Raw genomic sequence first — 23,921 nt, forward strand, 5'->3', positions numbered from 1 at the left:
GTAAGGCAGATCTGTGCTAAGCTGGGACTGGGGTTCCTGTATCCCCCAGACGAATGGATGACCGGGGGAGGACTGACCAGGCTGGAAGGACTCCAAAGGGGTTCACCTCCACAAGGATGGCAAAGTGAAAGGAGACACTTGTCCTAGGGAGGCAGCCACAAAAGGGCTAATCCCAGGCTGGCACACACCCACCTGTCCAAGGGCCCCCTCCCTCCTCAAACTACAACGTCTGCTGGGAATCAGTATGTAGTTTCTCACTGCAGGTAATTAGGTCAGCTTAGAGGATTTCCCAGGTCAGGAGGGTGGGGGAGGCAATGCAGCCGGGCTCTACTGTCTCAGGCCAAGCTCTCGGGTGCTGAGCTGGCCCCCTCCCCCAAGATAGGCACTCACCTCCTGGGTGAAGTGTCTGCCACAAAATGAAGCGGCCCAGGTGGGGAAAGTGGAAGTAGTTGAGGCCACCTACATGCAACCCCCACTTGCAGTGGGATGAACCCATGGCCCAGATATCAAAATGAGCAAGGGAAGAGAAGTGGCAAGGATTTTGGCTCTTGCCGAGAGTGTGAATAGGTTAGACAAAAAGGCCTGGAGGGTGGAGTGAGGAGCAGGCAGCCTAAGGGCAGTCAGCGAACAATCTAGCTGCAAGGTTATGCCAATGGTCAAGTCTAGGTTTGAGAGACAGTCAGGAAGCATGCTTGGAGCCTGTTCAAGGGGAAGGGTAGGCTGTGACAAAGTGAGAGAATGGCATGGACATATATACACTACCAAACATAGGGTGGATAGCTAGTGGGAAGCAGCCACATAGGACAGGGAGATCAGCTCGGTGCTTTGTGACCACCTAGACGGATGGGATAGGGAGGGTGGGAGGGAGATGCAAGAGGGAGGAGATATGGGAATATGTGTATATGTATAACTGATTCACTTTGTTATAAAGCAGAAACTAACATACCATTGTAAAGCAATTATACTCCAATAAAGATGTTAAAAATAAATAAATAAATAAGAAGAAGAGCAGAAAAGAAGCCAATCAGCTCTCCGGTGGCCCATCTCTCTCTCTAGCCTCTCCCCCTTCCCTCTTTCCTATGCCAGCAGAGATCCAGTTGAGTAGCAGGCAGAAAGGGTGTGTCCTGAGAACCCCACTGAGAAACTCATTCATACCTTCACCAACGGGGATTCCCTTCTCACTCTCCAAGTGGGCAAGTCAAGAGCATCAGAGACTTCTCTCAACATGTCAGTGAGATCTGGAGGGGCTGGCCTGGGTTTGACACCATACCAGGAGGTATGCACCGTGTGAACAGCTGTGTTCAGGACACACACACACACACACAGCAAATGCCTCCCTCGGATAGGAACAGAACATGAAGGACTGGCTCAGGGTTATAAACCCTATGCTTCAATTGGCTTCATCTTTACTGCACCCCAAAATAATATGGGAGCCAGTTACTGAGCCATGACTATAGAAAGATACAGAAAGAAGGCCCTAGGCTGGGGCTTGGAGAGGCCAGTCAAGTCTAAATGGGGTATATGGAGAAATTAACGTATAAGAATATAAGCTAATGTGATTATGGGGAACTAAAAGCAATCAATTATCTGCAGCAAATGTCCAGGCCTAGGATAGCTTACTTCTGAGCCTGAATGAATGCAGTGGGTACCCCACTTCTAATATGGGCTCAAAGTATATAAAAGCATTTGTTTTCAGCCTCAACAAAAGAAAAATTAGGAAAGATAATCTCTGTAAAAATGATATGCAGTAGATCATTCATAAACCAAATGTGGACTGTAGATTTTCTAGGGTTTGGGCTTTCTGTGACATTGCTTCCCATCTGTTAATGTGGTCAGAAAAGAGGCAAGCCAGGCTGGGAGGAAGTGGCATGGAGACAGTGTCTACTGACAGTGCAGAAGATGCTTTAGGCTAAGTGAGGCCTCAGATGTGTCCCAACTCCAAGTCCAAGGGCCGTTCCTCCAGACCAGGCCATTAGCATCTCTTTCAAACATGTAGCTAAAATTCTGATGCCACTGAAGACACGCCAGCCAGCTCACCCAGTCGAGGCATGCCTAAGAGTTTGGTGAGAGCTCCCACGGTGCCACAGCAGTGCTCCCAGGAGTCCCAGGACCAGACCCCAAACTCATCCATCCCTGGACTGACCTTTGCCAAAGACAACTTTTAAGGGAGAGAGCAGTGACCATTTGGCCACACTCATTTCTGAGCCCCACTAGCAGGCTCCAGCCATTGAGGCCAGCAGAGCAGGCCACCATCCCAGGCCTGGGGTCAACTGGCCTCTACTTAAACACTCCCTAAGACACAGAGCTCACTCTCTGCAAGGCTTCTCACTCCACTTCTTATTTGGAGGAAGCTCTTATAGGGTCAGATGATATCTAACGTCCCATCCAACTCTATAATCCAATGAGTCTAATGGTTAGAAAGTTCTTAGGTAAGTTGGACAGAATGTTGCTTTCTGTAGTTCTGACATCTGGACTCTCAAAGACCTTGTCTAATCCCATTTCCAACAACAATCCAGGGGAAAAGGGGCACACTGTGTCCCCCCCCCCCAAACTATCATATTCTCTTGTTCTTCATCATGGTTTTCAGGCCCTACACCATCCTAGAATCCTAGTGTGTCAGAGGCAGAAGGAACCTCAGAATTTGTTCTTGTTAACGCTTCCCATCTTTCTATCTTGTAATCACGCCAAGGAAATGATAACATAATTTGGTCATTTTTGCATATCTTTAAGTTTAAAAATATGCTATTTTTGATCAGATTATTATTAACATTTTTATAAAGTGCAGTTTTAACACAATCTTTAATAATGGTTATAACATGCATAAATTTGACTCTCCCCCTTCCCAATTTAGCAAGTCGCACATACTGTCCAATTTAGTTCAGGTTAACTATATAAGAAGAAGCATGATTTGTTAACACATTTTTAGATGGCATATTATATCATGTCAGCCTTGGGGATCAAGTTACACTATAATAATTTAATCAAATGTTAAGATATAAGAATAGTCAAAAGCTGCTCTCACATCCTGAAGTTGGAAATTCTTATCCTGGGTGCTTTGTAAGTTTGAAATTTTGTTTCTGCAAGAGAGAGGTATTCAGACTAATCTACATGCACTTCTCTGTTATAGGTGTAAAAAGTGTTTATTCCCAGTAAATGAAAATCCACTTTAGGTATATTTATCACTTTTTTTGAGTACTAGAAACATCTTGATGTGCTATATAAAAATTTTGGTCAAATGAATACAATCTGGTAACCATCATCTTCAGGCAAATTTGTAGAATTATTATTACTGTGTTCCTCATTAGCTCTGTGATGTTCCATGTTTCCTGTCTCCACTCATGGTTCATTATGGATAAACGCAACAACAGATGACTAAGAAGAGAAGCAAATTAAAACTCTGAGGGCAAAAGCACCCTGCAGTCAGCAGTGTTCAGAAGATAATATAGTACCTAATCTCCTCGAAGTCCTCAAACCTCACATGCTAGGAGAGCCCCAATCTGTCTCATATTAAGGAGGAAAAAAATGGAATAAAAGTATTAATTGATTAAAAGCAGAAATGAAGGGGCTTCCATGGCGGTGCAGTGGTTAAGAATCTGCCTGCCAATGCAGGGGACACAGGTTCGAGCCCTGGTCCGGGAAGATTCCACACGCCGCAGAGCAACTAAGCCCGTGCGCCACAACTACTGAGCCTGCGCTCTAGAGCCCACGAGCCACAACTACTGAAGCCCATGCGCCTAGAGCCAGTGCTCCACAACAAGAGAAGCCACAGCAATGAGAAGCCCGCGCACTGCGATGAAGAGTAGCCCCGCTCGCCGCAACTAGAGAAAGCCCATGCGCCGCAACTAGAGAAAGCCCATGTGCAGCAACGAAGACCCAACACAGCCAAAAATTAACTAACAAATAACTAAATAAATAAATAACAGAAATGAAGTCAGATGACATTTTAACCACTTGAGAGTCCCCAGAGTTTTAGAATTACAGGTTAGGGAACAGGTCTTGTTGAACATCACCTCGTCCACTGCTGCACTGAATTTTTTAATGAAGAAACTGAGGTCTACCGAGAAGGATTTAGCTGAGGTCTCCTGGTGAGTCGGGGCTGAGTGAGGCTCAGTACCCAGTCTCCTGACTCTGAGTTCTCTCCTCTCCCTGTGCACCCAGCAGTGACAGGATGGCTCCAAAGCCCATTTGAGGGTGAGGCCCTGTCAAGGGACCGGACCGGAAGAGAGGGGAACGAGCTGCCACAAAATGCAGACTGTCCTGTTTGCCTGGTTAGGCGCACAGCAGCAGGCACAGCTCTTTTCCCACAGGATATACGTGATAACTGTTTCTTGGATGAATAAATGGAATTGTAGCAGGGCCAGGATTTGTATACCTGCTTCTCCTTCTCACCCCTGGGTCATGCTGTATCTGTTCTTGTCCCCGTTCCACAGAGTTGGGACAGTTTCTATCCCATCAAGGAAGCAGTCCCTCAAGACCCAGCTGCTGGCACCTCCCGGAGGATAAATGGACCAGGATGTGGTGTGGTCCACCACGCCGGCTTAGTCCCTTCGGACTGCTCCAAAAACAATACCACAGACTGGGTCCCTTACAAACAACAGAAATTTACTTCTCACAGTTCTGGAGGCTGGGAGCCTAAGACCAGGGTGCCAGCACGGTCAGGTTCTGGTGAGGACCCTCCTCCAGTTGCAGACGGCTGCCTTCCTGCTGTGTCCTCACACAGTGGAAGGGATGAGCTAGCTCTCTGGGGTCTCTTATATAAGGGCACTGATCCCATTCATGAGGGCAGCACCTTCCTGACCTCATCACCTCCCAAAGGCCCTACCTCCTAATACCATCACCTTAAGCATTAGGTTTGCAACATATAAAATTTGGGGGGAACACAAGCTTTCAGACTACGGCAGGCTCACACTTGCGAAAATGAAAAAGAGTTGGATCAGCGGTTCTTCAAGTGCGGTCCCTGAACAAGCAGCAGCATCACCTGAGAACGTGTCATAAATGCACACTCTTGGGCCCCACCCCAGAAGGCCTGACTCGAGAACTGTGCAGGTGAGGCCCAGCAACCTGTGTTCTAAGAAGCCATCCAGGGGGCTCTGATGCAGGCTGAAGTCTGAGACTCACAGAGTAGCCTGTGTTTAAGGTCCCTTGCGGCTCTGACAGTTTCTATCCCAGCCTGGATAATGAGACAGTGGTCTGGATGACGATGGTATCCAGGAACGCTGGCAGAGCTCTCGCAGCACCAGGTACTCTTCTGAACACTTCACGTAAAATGACTTAATGCCCCAGTGGAAGCCAATCTCTGCAGGGAGGCTCAGATGCAGAGAGTTGAGGTTGACAGGCCCAAGAGTGAGGCCACATCGTCCTACTCAGTGGCTGCTGCCCTCCAAGCCTTGTTCAATAAAGCCCCAAAGGGAGGCCTGAGAAGCAGGCTAGAGGCAGACACCAATCCAGATGTGTGTAAACACACAGCATTTACCCAGGCCAACTGGTCTCCCTGGGCCACATCTGCCCTCAAGTGCTCTAGGACTCTCTTCCCAACGTGTCAAACCTGACTTGTGTACTTTGAACAATGCAGGGTCATTCAAATAATGGCCCGAACGGTGTTACTGCTAATTATTTGATTAACTACTAGTTGGGGCAGGGACTAATGTTTCTAAGTTGCAGGTGAAGATCAGAAGCTAATAATAAAAATAAATAAAAATAAAAAAATAAAGATCAGAAGCTAGGTTGTAACTGGGACCAGGAATGAAATATCCTGAGAAGGGGCAAAGGACCCTCCAAGACCCCTGTCCTTGTCCTCTGTCGCCAGCAGCCGACTTCTAGCAATAACTCTCAAACCAGGATACAATCAACTGAAAACACGCACATCAAATCTTAATGGCTCTTATTTCTAAGTGATTGGGGTTTTCGTTTGTTAATTTTTTCAAGTTTTATAACTTTTACCTTTATAACCAGAAAACTAACATTTAAGAAACATAAAATGTGGATTTCTGTACTTTACTGTATATATGCTTTACTTTAATACAAGTTATTAAAAAAAATAATGACAAAGGAGATTGTATCCAACCCATTGAATCTTTCTATCCCTGCTAAGAGGTAGCGTCAGTTCCTGGACAGGAGGGATGAGAAGGACAGGATGAATTCTCAAGACTTCCCTGGTTGGGGCTCTGGGTCCCTGAGTCTCAGTGTGTCCCTCTGGGAAATGGGGAAATGATCACTGTTTCCAGTGGGTTAATGGGAAGACAAAGGCAGAGCCAGAAGTGAGTCCCTAAGACCCAGACTGACCTCCACCCGTGTATTCATCTTCTTATCAACAACATAGCTGAGACTAATGCAGCTGAGTTCCTCTGGCTCTGGAGGGATCCCGTGAGCTTTTACCTCAGAAAGAGACAAACCTGATGACTCGTAGCACTCTACTCCTTATCCCCCGTGCCTACTGCTCATAGGGAAAGAAGCAAAATACAAAGTGGCTGTCTTCAAATGGAGATAGAAGCGCATCCGTCACCAGGCCCGGGGGAGAGTTGCTCATAACCTACTGGGTTTGTGGAATTTTCTGGAGAGAAAAGGTAGAAGGGGGTGGGGAGTGGCAGGAAAGAGTCAAGTCCTCTATAACCCCCCGACTTCCCAAGTGCACCAGAGGGTAACCAACACAAAGGAAAAGAGGCTGGTGGACTTTGGGGGAAAGAGCTAGTCGGGACTCTCCCCTGCCTATGGAAGTCAGTAGCCCAGTGGGAAAGGGAATTCTGTGAGCCGTGGCCGCTGAGCCTGCGCGTCCGGAGCCTGTGCTCCGCAACGGGAGAGGCCACAGCAGTGAGAGGCCCACGTACCGCCAAAAAAAAAAAAAAAAAAAGAGCTCAGTAAGATAGAATCTGACTGGAATCAGAAGGGTCTGAGCTGAAGCCCCAAACACACAGCTTACTAGCCGAGCGACCTCAGAAAAAAAGCCATCAAGCTCTCTGTGCTTCCCTTTCCTTGCCCATAAAGCAAGGCCACTGAAAATACTTCATAAGTGAATGTGGAGGGAGACACCTATTAAAAGCCCATAGCACATAATAAGCTCTGAGTATCTGGAAGCTGCCATGATTCTGACCTCACTCTTCCTATTATTACTACTACTGCTGCTGCTGCTATGACAACACCAGGGATGGGGGAGGTCACAGGCGACTAAATGCCTAGAACACATGATCATAGTACACTTCCTGTCCTCCCACCGGTGGTCAGGCCGATAATAAAGGTCAATTTACACACATCTGAAGGAAGAAAACCACAGGGGCCCCCAAAAGACAGTCACATATCAGCCTTGAGTTATCTCCTCCCAGAATGAGTGCCCAGTAGAGAAAGAGATTTACTTTTCAGGAAGCTTAACACCTTCCTTCCCCCCCTGCCCCCCAGCCCTACACACACAGAGCCAGCAGTCTTCCATCAGTACCATGGAGAATTCTAGGATAGACTGGGGCAAAGGTTGAGCAGGTGCCAGCTGCCCAGCTGCAGCTGAATATAGGGCTCAGAGCAGCCTACACAAAACAAATTAAAACTGAACAAGAAAGCTAGCCAGCAGCCACATAGCCAATGGTCATGCAAGAAACAATGGGCTCTTCCCAGGCCTGGCCACCAAGTCCCGTGGCTGTTGAGACCAGGACTTGAAATGCTGCCAGAGCTGGGAGGGTGCAGTGATGGTCACATGGTGCTGTGGGCCAGAGCTGCTTGAACTGCTCTCCATCCCCCTAGGGATCCAGGGCTTGCCTTATGCTAGACACCAGCTGAGACCTGTGTCCCAGGAGAAGCTCAGGAGAGAGCTAGACTGGGAATCCACAGGTAGATAATTTGGCTTGGCTCTGCTCTGATTCATGCTGCTTCCTGAACCGGTCACCCAACTCTCTATGCTTTGGTTTCCCCACCTCTACAGTGGAAATGATACATTAGCTCAGGGTATTAACTTGGTGTGGCAAGGGTATGATACGGACACAAGTAGATTACAGGAAGCAAAACGAGGGAACTGAAATGGCTTATTATAAGAAATGAACTCTCATACTCTGGACTGATATGTGGTCTCACTTCTACCTCTGTTTCATTGATTAACCTTGTGTTGATTTCCTCACTGTGTCTGTGCCTCAGGAAAGTCACCCCTTTCTCCCTACCATCCTTTTTCCTTACAGGTGTGGCCAGCATGAAATTAGAAAATTAGGGCTTGAGGATAACTGGATTGTCCATTTCTTCTGAATTTCTACCTCCTCCCCTTTGGAGACACTCCCTAATGAGCTTGTTAGGAGCACAGAAAGAGTAAGAGCTCCCTCTTTCAAAGCTCCACTCTAAATCTCCTCCTTGAGTCTTCCAAACTACCATAGATTAAAATGAACTCTCTCTTAAACTCCAAGAGCTATGTGGTCCAAACCATACATTTGCATTTATTCTTTATTACTTTGTGTAATTAGTCACCTTGACCATGCATGGATGCCTGGTACACTTGCTCAACTAGAGTGCAAGGTTTTTGAGGGCAAAGATTGCCATCCCTTCTCTAGTGTAATTCTCATAGTACCTAGCACACAAATGAGCACCTATTTGAGGCTCAAAAATATTTTCTGATTGCTCCCCAAAGTTGTTAGATGTACTTGAATAAGGCAGGGCATGAAGCTACTATAAGGAAGGGAAGGCAGGGAAGTAACAACAGCAGCTCACTTTCATCGGCTACTTGTTATTTGCCAGGCATTATGCAAAGGGGTTCATGTGCATTATCTAATTTAATCTTCACAAATCCATGCAGGGTAAGCACTATTTAACTCCCTGGTTTACAGATGAAAGTTAGAGAAGATTTAAGTCATTTGCCAAAGATCACACAACTAGTGAATAGAGAGACAGATTGGAATCCAGGCAGCCTGATTCCAGGCCCTTGCTCTTGCACTATCTTCTACTTGCAAGACCAGATGCATGCCCTTGAGCATTCCACACTGGGAGCTGAGAAAAACAAACCTGGGAGGGCAGAAAGAGGAGAAAGCAGATAAATGATCTGGAGCAAACACAGTCCAAACCAGCAGAATATCTTTAGCCACCACTGAGTAGTCCTTGGCCTGTTTTGGTCTGTCTCCAACATACCAGCATCTGGGTAGACCCCAGATGATGTCACCAGCCTGTTGAGAAACAAAGCATTCTTGCTCTCAGAAGCCCCCACTGTAACTTTTTAGGGTGCCATCCAAAAGCTTTCTCTTTATTTTTCAAGGTTTAAGAATGCAGAGGAGGGCTTCCCTGGTGGCGCAGTGGTTGGGAGTCCGCCTGCCGATGTAGGGGACACGGGTTCGTGCCCCGGTCCGGGAGGATCCCACATGCCGCGGAGCGGCTGTGCCCGTGAGCCATGGCCGCTGAGCCTGCGCGTCCGGAGCCTGTGCTCAGCAACGGGAGAGCCCATAGCAGTGAGAGGCCCGTGTACCACAAAAAAAAAAAAAAAAAAAGAATGCAGAGGAACCATGGGATGTATTCAGACAGGGCTTTCCCAGTCTGACTCAGAATGGGGCCCTGACCCCACTCCCGCAACAGCCTTCCAGAACCTTCCAGAAGGGTCCAGCAACACAGCATCATAGTCTTTTGCTACATCTCCTTTTAGCTTGACTTCCCCCTAACCTGCACATTCCGCATTCCCCAACTGTCCGTGCATCATGAAGGCCCCCGCTACTGTGAAGGCAGCCAGATGAAGAAGGAAAAGAGCCAGAGACCTGGGGCCCACCAGCCAAACCCACCCAAGTCCCAGAAGCCCAGTAGGCTCACGCTGATTCCTAAACTCTCCAGGACAGGTTGTGCTGGAACAGCCACCGTCCGTGGGAGTGGAAAGATTAAGCACTAAGACCCCAGACCTCTACAGTCAGGGTATTTAACGGTGTCACACAGACAGGTCGTGGGTGGCCAAGCTTTTGGGTGATAGGGGATTCATTTTTTAGCACAGGCCTAACTGGAAGTCCTTATTCTTATCAGAGGGGCAGCATGCTGACCATGCACAACCAGAGACAGGAAACAGAGTTCTCAGAAACAGAAAACCCTAGGGACACTCAGAGAGAAAGAGAAAGGAAAACCAAAATATAACATGGAGATTTAGCAGAGAAAATATTGAAGCAACACAATAGATAAACACTCTGCACTTAAAAGTAAACATTGAACAATTCATAAACAAAGCTTAAGAGAGGTCTGGATGTTGTAATACTACTGGCTTTGATACAGGAAAGCAATATCTCAGCACAGAATTTCATGGAATGCATAAGAAAAAAAATCAGCCAAATTGGAACACAGCAAGAGGACCAGATACATGAAGAGAGAGTTAGTCATTTCTCAGTGTGGAACAGAAATTTATATCCAAAGGTGTTGGGATATGTGTAGTGTCTGTGTAGTCATGCTTGAGTTTCCTGTCCCAGTGAAATATATATATATTTCTCTCTCTGTGGATTCTGTTAGTCTCAGCTAATATGTGATAAGATCTCTTTTTTTTTTGCGGGTTATATTTTATTTTATTTATTATTTATTTTATTTTATTTTATTTTTTTATTTTTTGCGGTACGCGGGCCTCTCACTGTTGTGGCCTCCCCGTTGCGGAGCACACGCTCCAGACGCGCAGGCTCAGCGGCCATGGCTCACGGGCCCAGCCGCTCCGCGGCATGTGGGATCTTCCCGGACCGGGGCACGAACCCGTGTCCCCTGCATCGGCAGGCGGACTCTCAACCACTGCGCCACCAGGGAAGCCCGCCTTATTTTTATTTTCTGTGATAAGATCTTGAGTTAAAGAACTCTTCCAGGTAAAGACAGATACGCACCTGGACTAGGTGGATCCCTCCATAACTGGTTAGACCATGCAACTCAGCCCTCCCTGCTCTTTTACTGAATAGCTTAGCCAGGATGACTTCTGCCAGGATGTGTCCTCGTCATAATGGCAGCACTGCTGAAGCTAGAGAGGTGGGCAGAACAACAGACATCCTCTCAGCGCTAAATCTAATGGAGAAGAGCCCCCCACACCCCGCAGGACAGGAGCACAAGCAGCAGATGATGAAAATATTTTGTTGATGTTATATGGGTGGATGGAGGATGGCTCCTGGGATTGTCCCCTTTTATGTTCCCATTTTCTTTTAGCACCAGAATGAAAGGTAAACCTCGGTAGGCAAAACAGATGAGAGCTGGGTTCAGTGGCTCTGTCAAGCAGAGAGGGGACCGTGCGACAGATGGTGATTCTTCTGTGCGGAAAGTGTCACAGCCCCCGCCTCGGGGCCTGATGAAGACTCAGAGCAGTGGTTCTACAGTGCCTTGTGGGCCGAGACTCAGAAGACTTCGGTGCCATTGGACCCTAACATTCCCTAACAGAAGACTGGAGTTTCGGTGTTACCCAGACTCTTACCTCACTCTTCAATACAAGTGACTCCCAGACACAGAAACTTCTCAAACAAGGGACCATCAGCCCCATGTTGGAATTCAGAGCTGCCCATTGGGTAATGAGCCAGGATTAGGAGGCTTTGGAATCAGATCCAATCCCAACAATGCCACTTAGAGCTATCCTACTTTGGGCCCCTTCTGAGCCCTCATTATTCCATGCGATGGGTATAATCAGCCAGTCCAAGGTTGTGATGAATCGATGAGATGACAAAAGCCAAGCATCTAGCATAGTCCCTGACACAGGGCAGGTGTCCAGTCAACAGCTCCTCCCTTAGTCCCTGGCTGTCCCGTGGACAGAGGCACACATTGGTGGCACCTGGGAGTGTCTGTAGAACAAGGGTTGGAAGACCAATACCTAGAGCTCAGCCAGCCACTTTTAAAATGAATTCTTACACAATCGCTTATCTGTACAACACTAGCATTTATAGAGCCCTTTCTCCTATATTATTCTTATTTAAATAGTCTTATTAGGTAGGCATTATTGTCCCCATTTTACAATGGAGAAAATTAAAGCTAAAGAAGGTGAGATAATATTTCCTGAAAGTTTACTATGTTCTGGGCATGGATCCAGGGACTGGATACCCACCTTGACTGGTGCAAGGAGTAGCATTGGTCTGCTCTAAGCCAGCCACATTCTTTGACCCCTCATGGCTGGTGGTACATCCATGGGAGCAGCGGCCAGAGTGATAGAGCGAGCCACTGACCACCTTCCTGCTGACTGCGGACAGCTGTGGGGCAGGGCTGGGGAGGTTAGGCATTCTGTGCCTTCGAGCCACTTATCATCTCCTGGGGTAAGGACGGCATAGCCAGGTGAAACGCAGATCAGAGGGAGGAGAAAAACCATCCAGAGAGCCAGTGGTTCTCAGCCTGGGCTGTATATAAGAATCACCAGGAGGACCTTTAAACATTCCTGTGCCGAGACCCAACTCTTAGAGATCGTGAATTATTTGGCTTAGAGAGGGTCCCAGCATCAGCACATTTAAAATCTCCCCAGGTGAGGCTAACTCGTTGCCAGGTTGAGAACACAGGTCTAGGGCCTTGCCAATCAGAGTGTGCTTTGCTGACTGGCATTACCTGGGAGCTTGTTAGAAATGCAGACTCTGAGGCCCAATCCAAACCTACTGATTCTGCCTCTGCACTCTAACAAGATCCCAGGTGACTCATGTGCTCGTGGAGGATGGAAAAGGGCAGGCTCCTCCCTGTGAGTCAACCAGAGAAGTCCCTCCCCAGCCCCAGCTGGGAGATGCAGCCCACCTGCTCCCCACCAGGCAGGGCATACCCCTCTTGAGTAGAGCAGGGGGCTCAGGTGACTTCGGGGAGCCACGTCACTAAGCTCTGCTTCTCTTGTCGCCTCCAGAGCCTCACCTGAGCCTGCATCATGGGGCTCCATGTACCAGCGCTGCTGGAGTCCCAACAAGCCCCTCTGTGACCAGGAGGGAATCTGAGAGCAGGACCCTGTTACCATTTCAGTGACAAGAAAAAAAGGAGTTTTCTTCCCCTTCCACACAGTCTCTGCCCCCACTCCCCCTCCCCCCTCTCCGAGTGTCTTCACCACAGAAGAGGCAAGCTCAGGACAGCAGCGCCTCAGCACAGCCCCAGCGAGACAGTGAGCTGCCTGATCCACCATAAAGGCAGCACTGTCACTGCAGGCACGGGGGTGGCTGGTACCAGCTAAGCCTCATGAAGGAGGGAATCCTCAAGAGAAGGCCAGACAGAGACACACACATAAAATGACCCTTCCAGCATCCTGCACCCCTCCCCCAGCTCTGTACCCCTCCTACCACTTCAGTCTTTGTTTCTGTCTATCAGTTGTGTGTGTGTATAATTTTTCACACATGCCTGCCTTTGCTCTCCCATTAGACTGAGATCAGCCATCCTTGGCCCCTCCTTTGTCACTGCCCACAGTACCAAGTACAGAGACTTATGCCCAGCAGGGGCTTCATAAATATTATTTGTATTCATGCTCACACATTTTCTAGGAGTCAAACTGATAGCTCCAGGCTAACAAAGAGCTACTCAACAAGCAGGCATTTATTAAGATTATCAGAACACTGAGAGTCTATGGAAGAAAACTGTAAGGCACGGCTTCAAAAAGCACACACTCTGGTTTAGGAAACCAGACTTATACATAGAAAGCCTAAGACCCGAGACCCAAAGAAATCAAACGTGTTTAGGATATGTGCACTGGCACATGCCTATACAATGGAAATATCCTGCTCCAGTCTTTGGACAGGTTATTATTACTTGTTTATTCATTGGCATTTTAAAGCATTTTCCCCCTCTGGTATCTCTATCACTGACCCACATCCCCATCCTGGGCCACATCCACCATACCAGGTAAACAAGATGAAAAGATGCCTACAGTCAGATCAAGACCAGGAACTTCTCTCTGCTGGATACCCACAAACATCTGATGTAACAGCACAAAATCTGTACCCCACCTCACCACAAAGCCAAGTGTCCAGGGCCATACACACTGCATTGCTTGCCCATTCAAGGTTCCAAAACGTCTTGGATCAGGTCCCTGGCACCAGAGCCAGAATCCAAGGAGCCTTCTCCCTGCCCTTGAAAGGAAAACTGCAGTGCGTCATGCGTGGCTGTCCCCACTGTGACAATAAAAAAGGGCAAAACTCACAGCCAGGCGTGGACTTTCAGTTCAGATTCAGCTTGGGGTTTTCTCCAGCAATGTGTCAAACTCACCCCCATTCAACAGTCCATTTTTACTCTAAGTCAAAGAGGTTTAGGTATGAGGGACAAACGTGCAAGGGTGAGTGCAAATTGCAAGGATTCTGACATTAGAGCTGTGCAGTTTAATACAGTAGTCACACATGGCTATTTAAATTAAATTAAAAATTCAATTCTCAATCACGTTAGCCACATTTCAAGTCCTCATTGGCTAGTGGCTACCATGTTGGACAGTGCAGATACAGAACATTTCCATCATCACAGAAAGCTCTATTGGACAGCACTAATGTTGAACATTTAGATGTTTCATTTGAAGCAACGAGTAGGGTCTTCTGGGAACTTTTGTTGCTCTCTCCAGCACATTGCTTCTTCCACAATGAAAGAAGCAATGTGCTGAGAGTCTCATGTAAATACAAAGACTCTAAGGCAAAATTTATAGGGCTACAAATTGGGTCATTTTGACATGCATATGTGCACACACATGGTCACTCCTTCTTAAAAGGGCCGTTACTAGTTTCCCCCAACCCAAACTTTTGCTTTCATCACAAGGATTGTAAGTCAGATGCTGCAGACCAATTTGCTGCCAGAAAGCCCACATGCTACCTAGTCCTAGCCAGAACAGTTTTCCAGATCCCTTTTGGGTGGTTCCATGCATTCCCTGGCTTTACCATTTAACCTGGCATCACCAGGGAGAAAAATCTTGCAGATGGCAGCTCAGCACCCTGGACAGCGACAAGCTCCTGACCAGCGGACAAGTGTTTAGAAGTTCCACTACTCCCCTTTTCTCCAAACACCCTTCAGAATCAACTATCCCCAGACATCACTGCTCGTGAAGGGATTTCCCATTCACTTCTAACACCACAATCTTGTCTTTAGAGCAAGAGCAAGCTCAGCTAAGAGGCTTAAATGCTCCTCACCAAGACAAAGTCCAACTCCTTAGTCAGATTCAAGATTCTCTGGAGTCTGGCCCCAGCTGGTCCCTGCAGCTGTACCTTCCACTGCTCCAGCCTGGCCAGTTCAATGCCTGAGTATAAGTTCCCTCCTCTAAACCTTTGATTATGCTCCCTTACCCCACCAGAAATGCCATTCCCTTAGCTTTATCTATTCTAATCCTACCCATCCCTAGGGACCCAGACCAGCCCCTGTTTCACTTCAAAACCTTCCCAAAGCACTTTAGTCTACTTTGATATCCTCTCTTCTCTGACATCTCAAAGCATTTCTAGTTTAGATCATGCTTTAAGGAACTTGATTACATACCCTCTTGTACAATTACTAGGTTCATATATAGTGTTTAAAGTGGCCTGGTATGTGGAAGAACTGACTTCGCCAGAAACTAGCCATTTTGATCAGTAAAATAATGATCTTAGACTAAACCGTCTCTAACATTCGATGAGTTGAAGATTCTCTCAAAACAAGTTGCCACCCAGAAGTGTGTTCTGCTCATAATGAAGGCTTCAAAGACTAAAGAGCATTGTGTAAAAACAAACCAAGGCACAACTCAGAGCTGGGATCAGCCAGAGAACCCTGGTTTAGCTCCCAGCATGAGTCACAAAGGCTTCATTTCCACTCAGTGTGTGATGATGATCAAAAAGAGATCCAGTTTCTGTCCTTGCCTACGTCAGCATAGGAAAACTGCCTGTGGCCTCAGAGGCATTTTCCTTCATAAAGAACATGTCACCTCCAACAAGTGGAAAAATACCACACAATGGGTATTATAACCATGGCATTGTAACAATGTCTCTCATACAAACATGCATGGATAGGTCAACCAACACCTGACAGCAGTGTACTAACTCCATTACTAATTATGCATAAACCCAGACAGAATATTCTACCAATTTGGGCTTATGCATAAGAGGTTGCAAGGGGGAGAGAGAACTGACTTAAAATTTCAGCTCAATATTTTACTTCTTGTCAAAATGATAGTTATAGTACCTCCTCATGTTTAAAATCCTATTCTCAAAGCATTCAGTTTATGGATCTACATACAATAGGATACAGGGATGACTCTTTCCCTCTTGCACATGGAGAAATTAAGGCCCAGAAATGTTTATTAACTTTTGTATTGCAAATAAAGATCACACTAGAATGAGAATCTAGTTGGAATAATTTCAATAACATAAGCAGCACGCACACACGAACGCACATATACGTGTACACACACACATTCAAAGAACTCAATAATATAAAGAGATGAGGGAGTTCCCTGGTGGTCCAGTGGTTGGGACTCTGAGTTTTCACTGCTGAGGGCGCCGGTTCAATCCCTGGTCAGGGAACTAGGATCCCGCAGGCTGCCGAGCAAGGTCAAAAATAAATAAATAAATAAAGGTGGAAAATAACATAAAGGGATGAGTTATGAAACTCACTGACCCCGGAACTGGAAGATTCCACTGAATACTTGCAAAAACGTGCCAAAGCAAATTGGCCAGCATCGGTAAAGAAGGAACTCTCATCACTGGGAAAAGTCCTTGGAATTGCTCTGCCAGCCATTCACTCTCAGCCCAGAAAGTTGTAAGATCTGAGAACAAAATTTAGCATCTGGTCAACCCACCCCAGTTGGCCTCAACTGGATCCAGGAAAGTGAGTTCAGCATGAAGGCCAGAATCATCCTGTCCTAAGCCCTTCCCCAAGCCAACCACCCTAAGTGCTCAGAGAGGGAAAGCAGTGAGACCCCAGTATGACCAGGCTAGAAAAGTAAAGGCTCCATTACTCAGAATCCTCAGTGACTATGTCTCAATATACTGTTCCCTCACCAGAGAATTACACGCACCCACCACCCAAGCCATGCCATTTATTCATCACGACTCAAACATTCCCTGTGCACTCATGCCTTTGAATCTGCTCCTCCTCCAGCAGCTCTGACCATTAAGTCTTCAAGTCTTGATGTCTCAAGACCTATGCAAGAGGCTTTTACAGATCATCTAAGCCCAATATAATCTCCTGTCATCCTTCTAGCATTTACTGTCTAGAATTAGCAAATGTTTCTTATTTTTTGAATATATATCTCTTATCTCCTTTAGGGTGGACACGAGGTCTCATGAGCCTCAATTTTGCTCCAGAAGATGGTGCAGTACCCCTTACCCACGTTCAATAAATGTTTGGTGATGATGAGGAGAATGCTAAGACCTCTCCAGAGGGTCATGTCACCTAAGGACAAAACTAGATATGCAACTATGTCCATGGGGCTGGGTGGGGCAGCCCCAAAGGGAAACCGCCTGGAGGACAACTGCTCACACAGCCTTCCTCCAACTTCAGTGCCAGGGGCTTCCTCATTCTAGGACTGAGTCAGAAATCTTCCCTTCCTACCCTTGAGCCGCTGATCCCAAGCTGTTTATCTCGTTAACTCTGTTTATTGTGATCCTGGTAAGAGGTTCTGAAGCCCTCCAAGCCCCTCTCTAATTAAATTCATTAGAACAGATTGGGGCTTTCTTTCTGCATCTCAGAAAAATTAACAACACGATTAGCATCATAATGACGGCGAGAGGGGCTGCCGGGGAGGCCTTTCAGGAGGGGCCGGCCCAGTCTGGGAAGGGAAGAGTGAAGAAGGGGAGCCGAAGGAGAAGGCAGATGCTCAGGCAGCTGCTTCCTGGAGGAGGGGAGCTACAGGAGTCAGGAAGGGGTGATGACGGCCTGAGGGCATGACCCCACCAGGCCCCAGGCATTCCCACTTTTTCATGGCTTTAGGGAGAGGAAAGGCAAGACAAGAAATTAATCAATGACATGAACTCCAGAGACACAGGCTTCCGGGACTAGAGACTTTTAGGAATCTTCTAGTTTTACAGAAAGAGAAACACATTTAAGCTCTGTTAATGATGGGGCTGGAAGTAAAACAAACCCCTCACGGTTTTCATGAAGGTGTCCTTTTCTATAAGGCTGTACTGCAGGAACCTGGGGAAAGCAGGCAGGTGAGGCAAGGCACTTCTTTCTCAGAGAACCTGAACCCATCAAATATTTCTCATACCCCTGTAGGTTCCCTCATCTAGAAAACTCTCATCTTCCCTTCCTTATTAAAGTTCTACCGATTTTTCAAGGCTCAGCCCCATTCCCTCCCCTCTCTGAAGAGCAGCCCTTCACTGCCTTATCACATTTAATCCTTATAATGGCTCTGCAAGGTTCATATTAATACTCCCATTTTACAGACTGGGAAACTGTAGCTCCTCAGGCAGTAAGTGAAAGAACCAAGGTTTGAAGGCAGGTCTGTCTGATGTCAAAAGCTGAGCACTTTCTGCGATGCCATGTCACCTCCCTAACTCAAAAACCATACTCCTTCCTTTGCAGTTTTACTGTCCAGGGTCTAAAGACTTAATTATACAATGTCTTGTATTATTCCCAAGGGTTTTCACATGTTTCCATCTTATTTCCCTTATTTGAAAGCAGGAACCACATTTCTGTATCCTTCAGAAGGACACAGTAGGTACTGAAAAATGCATGCTATCTGAGCCCTTCTAACAGATTTTCCTAGAGAGCCTCATACGAGTGGATAAAACATTCCAGTCCTACCAGGGTCACAGAGCTCACAGGAGAGGAGCATGGGCTTTAGTGTCAAACTAATATAGTTTAAATTCTAGCTCTGCAACTGACTGTTCTATAATCTTAAATCACAACCTCTCTGGGTCTGTTTCATTATGTGTAAAACCAGGATCCTAACAATATTTTTTTTGTAGAGTTAACCCTTATGAAGGTTAAATGAGATGATGCATATCAAGCATATAGTCAGGTGCCTGGCACATAGTAAGCACTCTATAATGATGACTATTGTATTATGCCACTTTTATTTTTCCTAGCTTGTCTCAAAACCTAAGGAAAGGAGGATAGTTCAAGAAATCTCTAGCTGGCTGGCACAGTCTGACCGATATCCCAGGTCAGCAAAGCTGTGGAAGTGCCTCCTCAAGCACCCAGCACAGCCATTAGCTCCCAGAGCCCTTCCCTGCAGCCCCAAGGACTAGGCCATATGCATCTAACATCTGCCCTTGCAACTAGGCCTGGGCCCTAGCTGAGCATTTGGAGTAAATGCTCAAAAGTTTGACATCAGGCTGCTCTAGCCAAAGCAGGGGTCTATCCAAACAGTGTGGTACAATCATCCCAGGTCCTACAGCCCACTGGGACCCCTCAGCCATGCTCTTACAATGCCAGGAATCCGTTTGCCTACTGTAGAGCATTTCTTGTACTGAATTTTAATTTGTTTTCATTTCTGTGTCTCTCATTTGACTTACACACCCAACATCTAGCTTAGTTCCTAGGACATTTTCAAAGGCTCAGGACACACTAATGAAATGAGCTAAATCAGATGTGTAGGTAGAGGGGTGGGCGGGTGGGATTTCTCAGACAGGTGAAGCTGGCTGTCTCTATCCTTAGGCTCTCTCCCAGTTCATCTATGGATGTTCATGGTGACCTGTGCTCGAGTGTAACTTTTAAGGATTCCCCTGTCACTATCAACCTCCTCTCCCCTATCTGGACCTCTTTGACTCTGACCTCCCAGAACTCCAAGACCCTTCCACCCATGTCAGAGCTCACAATATTTTTACTCACCTTGTTTCTGAGCACATACCTGAACTTGCTATTTCTCCATCAGCCCCTGGGCCTCTTTCCTCTGACTCACTGACATTCTAAGCATATTCTGACCACCCTTTGCCCCTAAAATACAAGTGCTTAGGAAACAGGAATGGCAGCGTTGAGTAGCCTCGATCTTGTCCCCGAGTTCCCCCTTCAGGCTGAAGCAGTAGTCAGCAGGGTTCAGCTGCACACAGAACATCCCCTCTTCCCCCTCAAGCTGGGGATCTGGTAACATCTTGCATCTTACCTTCTCCCTCACATTCAACTTCCAGGTCAGCCCTGAACCCCCATTCTGACAACATCAACCAGCCCTCTTCCTAGCTGTGTTGGGGGGCGTCCGGGGCCACGGGAGTGAAAGATGCTGCTGTTCATCATCCTTGTCCCCATGTCCTCACTCAAGCTTATCTATGTTATTTGTCTGATTACTTGTCCCTTTCATTACACTGGCAGCCCTGAGAGACTCTTTTCATCTCTATGATCCCAGCACCTAGCAGAGCAGCACGCTGTAGGGTTTAATTAGTATTTGTTGAATGAATAAGTATGTAAGCAGCCTTAAATTCCTCTTACTTCCTTCTCCCTTCTTCTCCCAGGCCAAACAGACTGAAGACTGAACTTCTCTGCCTCTCTCTTTCTAGTTTCCTAAGAAATTCTTTTTCTAAAGACTAGTGATGATCCTCACACCCCAGGTCTTGGATGGTCTTGGAGGACAGTGGCCCCAGGAGAAGGGAACGCATTGCAACAACAGAGTGATGGGAGCCTTGGAATCCTGTCTCTCAGTCACTGCGAAGATAGGACCACCTTCTATGCCTCGCCCCTTGGATATCCAAAGCCAGAACCGAACCCCTAGATACCAACTACCTCTTCAATGTACCCCTGAAAGATCCAGCCCGGCCCCATAAGCCCAGCCTGCAACAGCCCATAGGGAGCTAGTCAGGTCTTGCTCCAGCTCTGCAGGGAGCTGGCTTCCCTTTCTGTGTGCCTCAATGTATCCCTGCTGTAGCCTCTGTGATGTCAAACAACGGATGAGGGATGAGATGCATTGCACAAAACTGGGAGATGTGTACATTGTTATCAGAATCCCCCAAGTTACCAATCCAGCATTTCAACGTCAGGACCTTAATCCAATCAGCTCTCAGAGATGGCTCCAGGTGATGCCTCCTCCCTGGGCCAGGAAAAGCTGGCAGCTCCGGGACGCTGATGCCAGGGGAAGCTTCCTGCCCCACCCCCACTCATGATGGGAGGGGCACAGAAGGTTGACAAAGCAGAGGACAGCCAGTCCCCCAGCTGCACACCCGCCCCTCCACCCCTTGCTGGGCACTGCCTGAATCCCATTCAGAGTTGCTGTTTATGAGCTGAAGGAGTCCACTCATGTTTCTAAAGTGAGGGAGCCTTGCAGAGAAGGGACAGGATCGGTCAGCAATTTGCTCTTAACCTCCAATTTAAGACTTGGGATTTTAGCTGATGTCCCCAGGGCAGGAATCGGGCTGCCCTGTTTCACATTTCTTGTTTCACAGGAAACACAATTTCTGGGCTAAGTGTGAGTGAGTCTCTTTCCTCATCTGTGCTATTCATTCTCATTCTCTCTCTTTTTCTTTCTAAACATGCATGCACACGCACGCGCGCACACACACGCATGCGCACACACACACGCACGCGCACACACACACGCATGCGCACACACACACGCATGCGCGCACATACACACGCATGCGCGCGCGCGCGCACACACACACACACACACACACACACACACACACACACACGCATGCGCACACACACACCTTCAGCTGAATCCAAACACAAGAGGAAGAAATTACTGCCTCAGAAGTGCCCTCTCTGTCAGGACAAAAGGTAGAATTATTAGATGCATAGCAGACCCCACCCCCATCTTCTTTAATTCTTCCTGCAATGCAAATCCACCAGATCCAATCATCCCCAAACCAGGGGAGACAGGTCTCTGCCTTCCTTCTTCTCCCTGCGCTCTGCTCCCACAGTTGGCATGACCAATCCCCAGGGTCTCCACACACGGTTTACCCTGGGCTTCTCCTACGTACGTTTCAAGTTCGGTGGGTTGTGAACCTGCTGGTCTCCAGCTCCATACAAACAATTCAACTCCTACCCAATCAGGTCTCAAAGCCCCGTGATCTGCCCTTGCCGGAGATTTGACTGGGGCCCAGCAGGGCTCATCACAGTTCCAAGGGTAGATAATACACACCAGGCCCTCATGCCTGGAGACAGACAGGCAGAAAAGGTACATTGTCATCCACTCCTTTGGACTGAGGAAGGAGGCATCTCTGCCCAGCACACACAGACACACACACCACTGCCAAATGCCAAGGAAGGAATGAGGAACAGAACCTGGCTCAGGGCAAGAAAGGGGCTGCCATGGGGACCAGAGACTAGGTGATTCAGCACTCTGCCCACTCAGCCCAGCCCATGGGCCATACTCATGACAGCTCCTGATGCCAAAGTGCTGACTTGGAAACTGAGGAAGAATCCTTTCTAAAATCCAAAATTCTCCAACCCTTCAGTGGGGCTCCTCATCCGGGCCTTTGCATCGCCAGGGCTCAGATCAAGACCAGGAAGAGGGTGCTCAGCCATTTCCTTGGACCCCTGCCTCAAGGGTCCTAGTTTCCCTATGCTTAACATCTCCCCCCACCACCACCCCGGCCACCCCATGCATCTAGGAAACAAACCTAAACAACTAGGGGAAGAGAGTAGCTGAAGAGGAACATAAGAGAGGCCTACAAACACCCAGCATACTTTGCCCCCAAGCCATGAATAGGATCAAACATACAGAAGGGGGTTATTAGTGGATTCTGCAACAGCGAGTACATAGGGCCTTCAGAGCCCTAGGCCTCCCCAAGCAGGGAAGGAGGGCCCAGTGGCAGGGAGGGGGGATCGGTAAAAGCCATGTGGCTACAAAAGCACCAGGAAGGGCAGGTGGGGAAGGTGATGGGTGGCAGGCCAGCTAACAGCCAAGGGGGAGAAGATGGGGTTCTTGAGATGGTGGAGGAGGAAACCAAGAGGCAGTTAGGAAGGGGCTGGGACAGGGTATGCAGAGGGGACCGGAGAAGGACAGAAGCTGTGAGGGAGCTGATTTAGAGACAGGCACACAGAGTGATGGGGGTATGAGCTGGGGACCAGAGCAGGGAGGGCAAGGAGAGAGCTTGGTGTGCGGGGCAGGAAAAATAGAAGGGAGAGGGGTCACACAAAGTGGGGTGTGGAGGTAAACAGGTAAGGGCAGAGCTCGGGGATGAGGCAGGGACAGAAGGAAAAGGGGAAGAGAGTGAGGTGCAGGAAGGGGGAGGGGAAGCAGCCAGTGAGATAGAAAAGGTGTTGGGGCAGACGGGGTTGGGAGCTGGATGGGGTGGGGTTCAGATATTGACATACGATGGATTCAGGGCAGGTAACAGTGTGGAGAGAAGGGTCGGGGGTGTGGATGGAGGGGGATGGGGACAGGTCAGGGGATGGAGACGGACAGAGGAGGGCGGGAACAAGGGGGTGTCGCTACATGGGTTTCCATGACCCCCGTTCTACCCCCACCCCCATCTCTCTTCTGTTCGCGCTCGCCTACCTGCAAGAGCTCGGGCTCCGGCCCTGGGTGCAGTCGGTGCTGTCCGCTGCCGGCGCCGCCACTTCCCCAGTGTCCCCTGCAGCGCCTCTCGCCGCCAGACGCCGCATTAGGGCAGAGACCAGCCCGTGCGCGTCCCCGGGCGGCCAGCGCGCCCCCGACACCCTGCGTGCGCGGCCCCGAGCCCCTCCCTTCGCGCAACGAGCGGGGACCAGGACGGTGGAGGAGCAGGGCAGGATGCTCCTGCGCCGACCCGGCAGGCGCGCTGGGCAGCGATTGCAGGGCCTGGACTGGGGAGAAAAAGGGCCTCCTTTTCGCACCGACCCACGGGCCTCTTTGCGGACTGGCGTTGAAAATCATACTAATTAGCGCCCGTTTACGTTCGCTGAGCGCCTACTGCGAGCCAAACCTACAGGAGGAAATACGCTGGAGACCCAGGGGTATCACGTGTTTGTCCCGTATATGCCCCTCCGCCATCAGACTGTGACTTCTTGGGGGCAGAAACTTGTCGAACAGCTTGTGTTCCCAGGGAGACTTGCTCCTGATAGACTCTCCAGGAACGTTTGTGATTTTTGTTTTTGTTTTTAACAGCCGATTATCTTTTTTCTTGTTTAAAAAATTTATTTATTTATTTATTTATGGCTGTGTTGGGTCTTCGTTTCTGTGCGAGGGCTTTCTCTAGTTGCGGCGAGCGGGGGCCACTCTTGATCGC

General features: G+C 48.2%; 1 protein-coding gene across 9 annotated transcripts in view; it reads right to left on the minus strand.

The window, feature by feature from the left end:
- Positions 1-23,407, minus strand: part of NFASC (neurofascin) — a 185,382-nt gene extending 161,975 nt beyond the window's left edge. For 5 of the 9 annotated variants that reach the window (XM_067033353.1, XM_059081656.2, XM_059081503.2 and 2 more), the window contains exon 1: positions 23,213-23,324. The gene's annotated coding sequence lies outside the window, so the exon portion shown is untranslated. Of the gene's footprint in view, positions 1-23,212 lie in introns of all 9 variants that reach the window. The other 4 variants (XM_067033381.1, XM_067033391.1, XM_067033363.1 and 1 more) reach the window with 3 other exon arrangements.
- Between the last annotated feature and the right edge of the window lie 514 nt (positions 23,408-23,921).

This window comes from Kogia breviceps, chromosome 1 (assembly GCF_026419965.1).
Source record: "Kogia breviceps isolate mKogBre1 chromosome 1, mKogBre1 haplotype 1, whole genome shotgun sequence".
Taxonomy (NCBI): Eukaryota; Metazoa; Chordata; class Mammalia; order Artiodactyla; family Physeteridae; genus Kogia; species Kogia breviceps.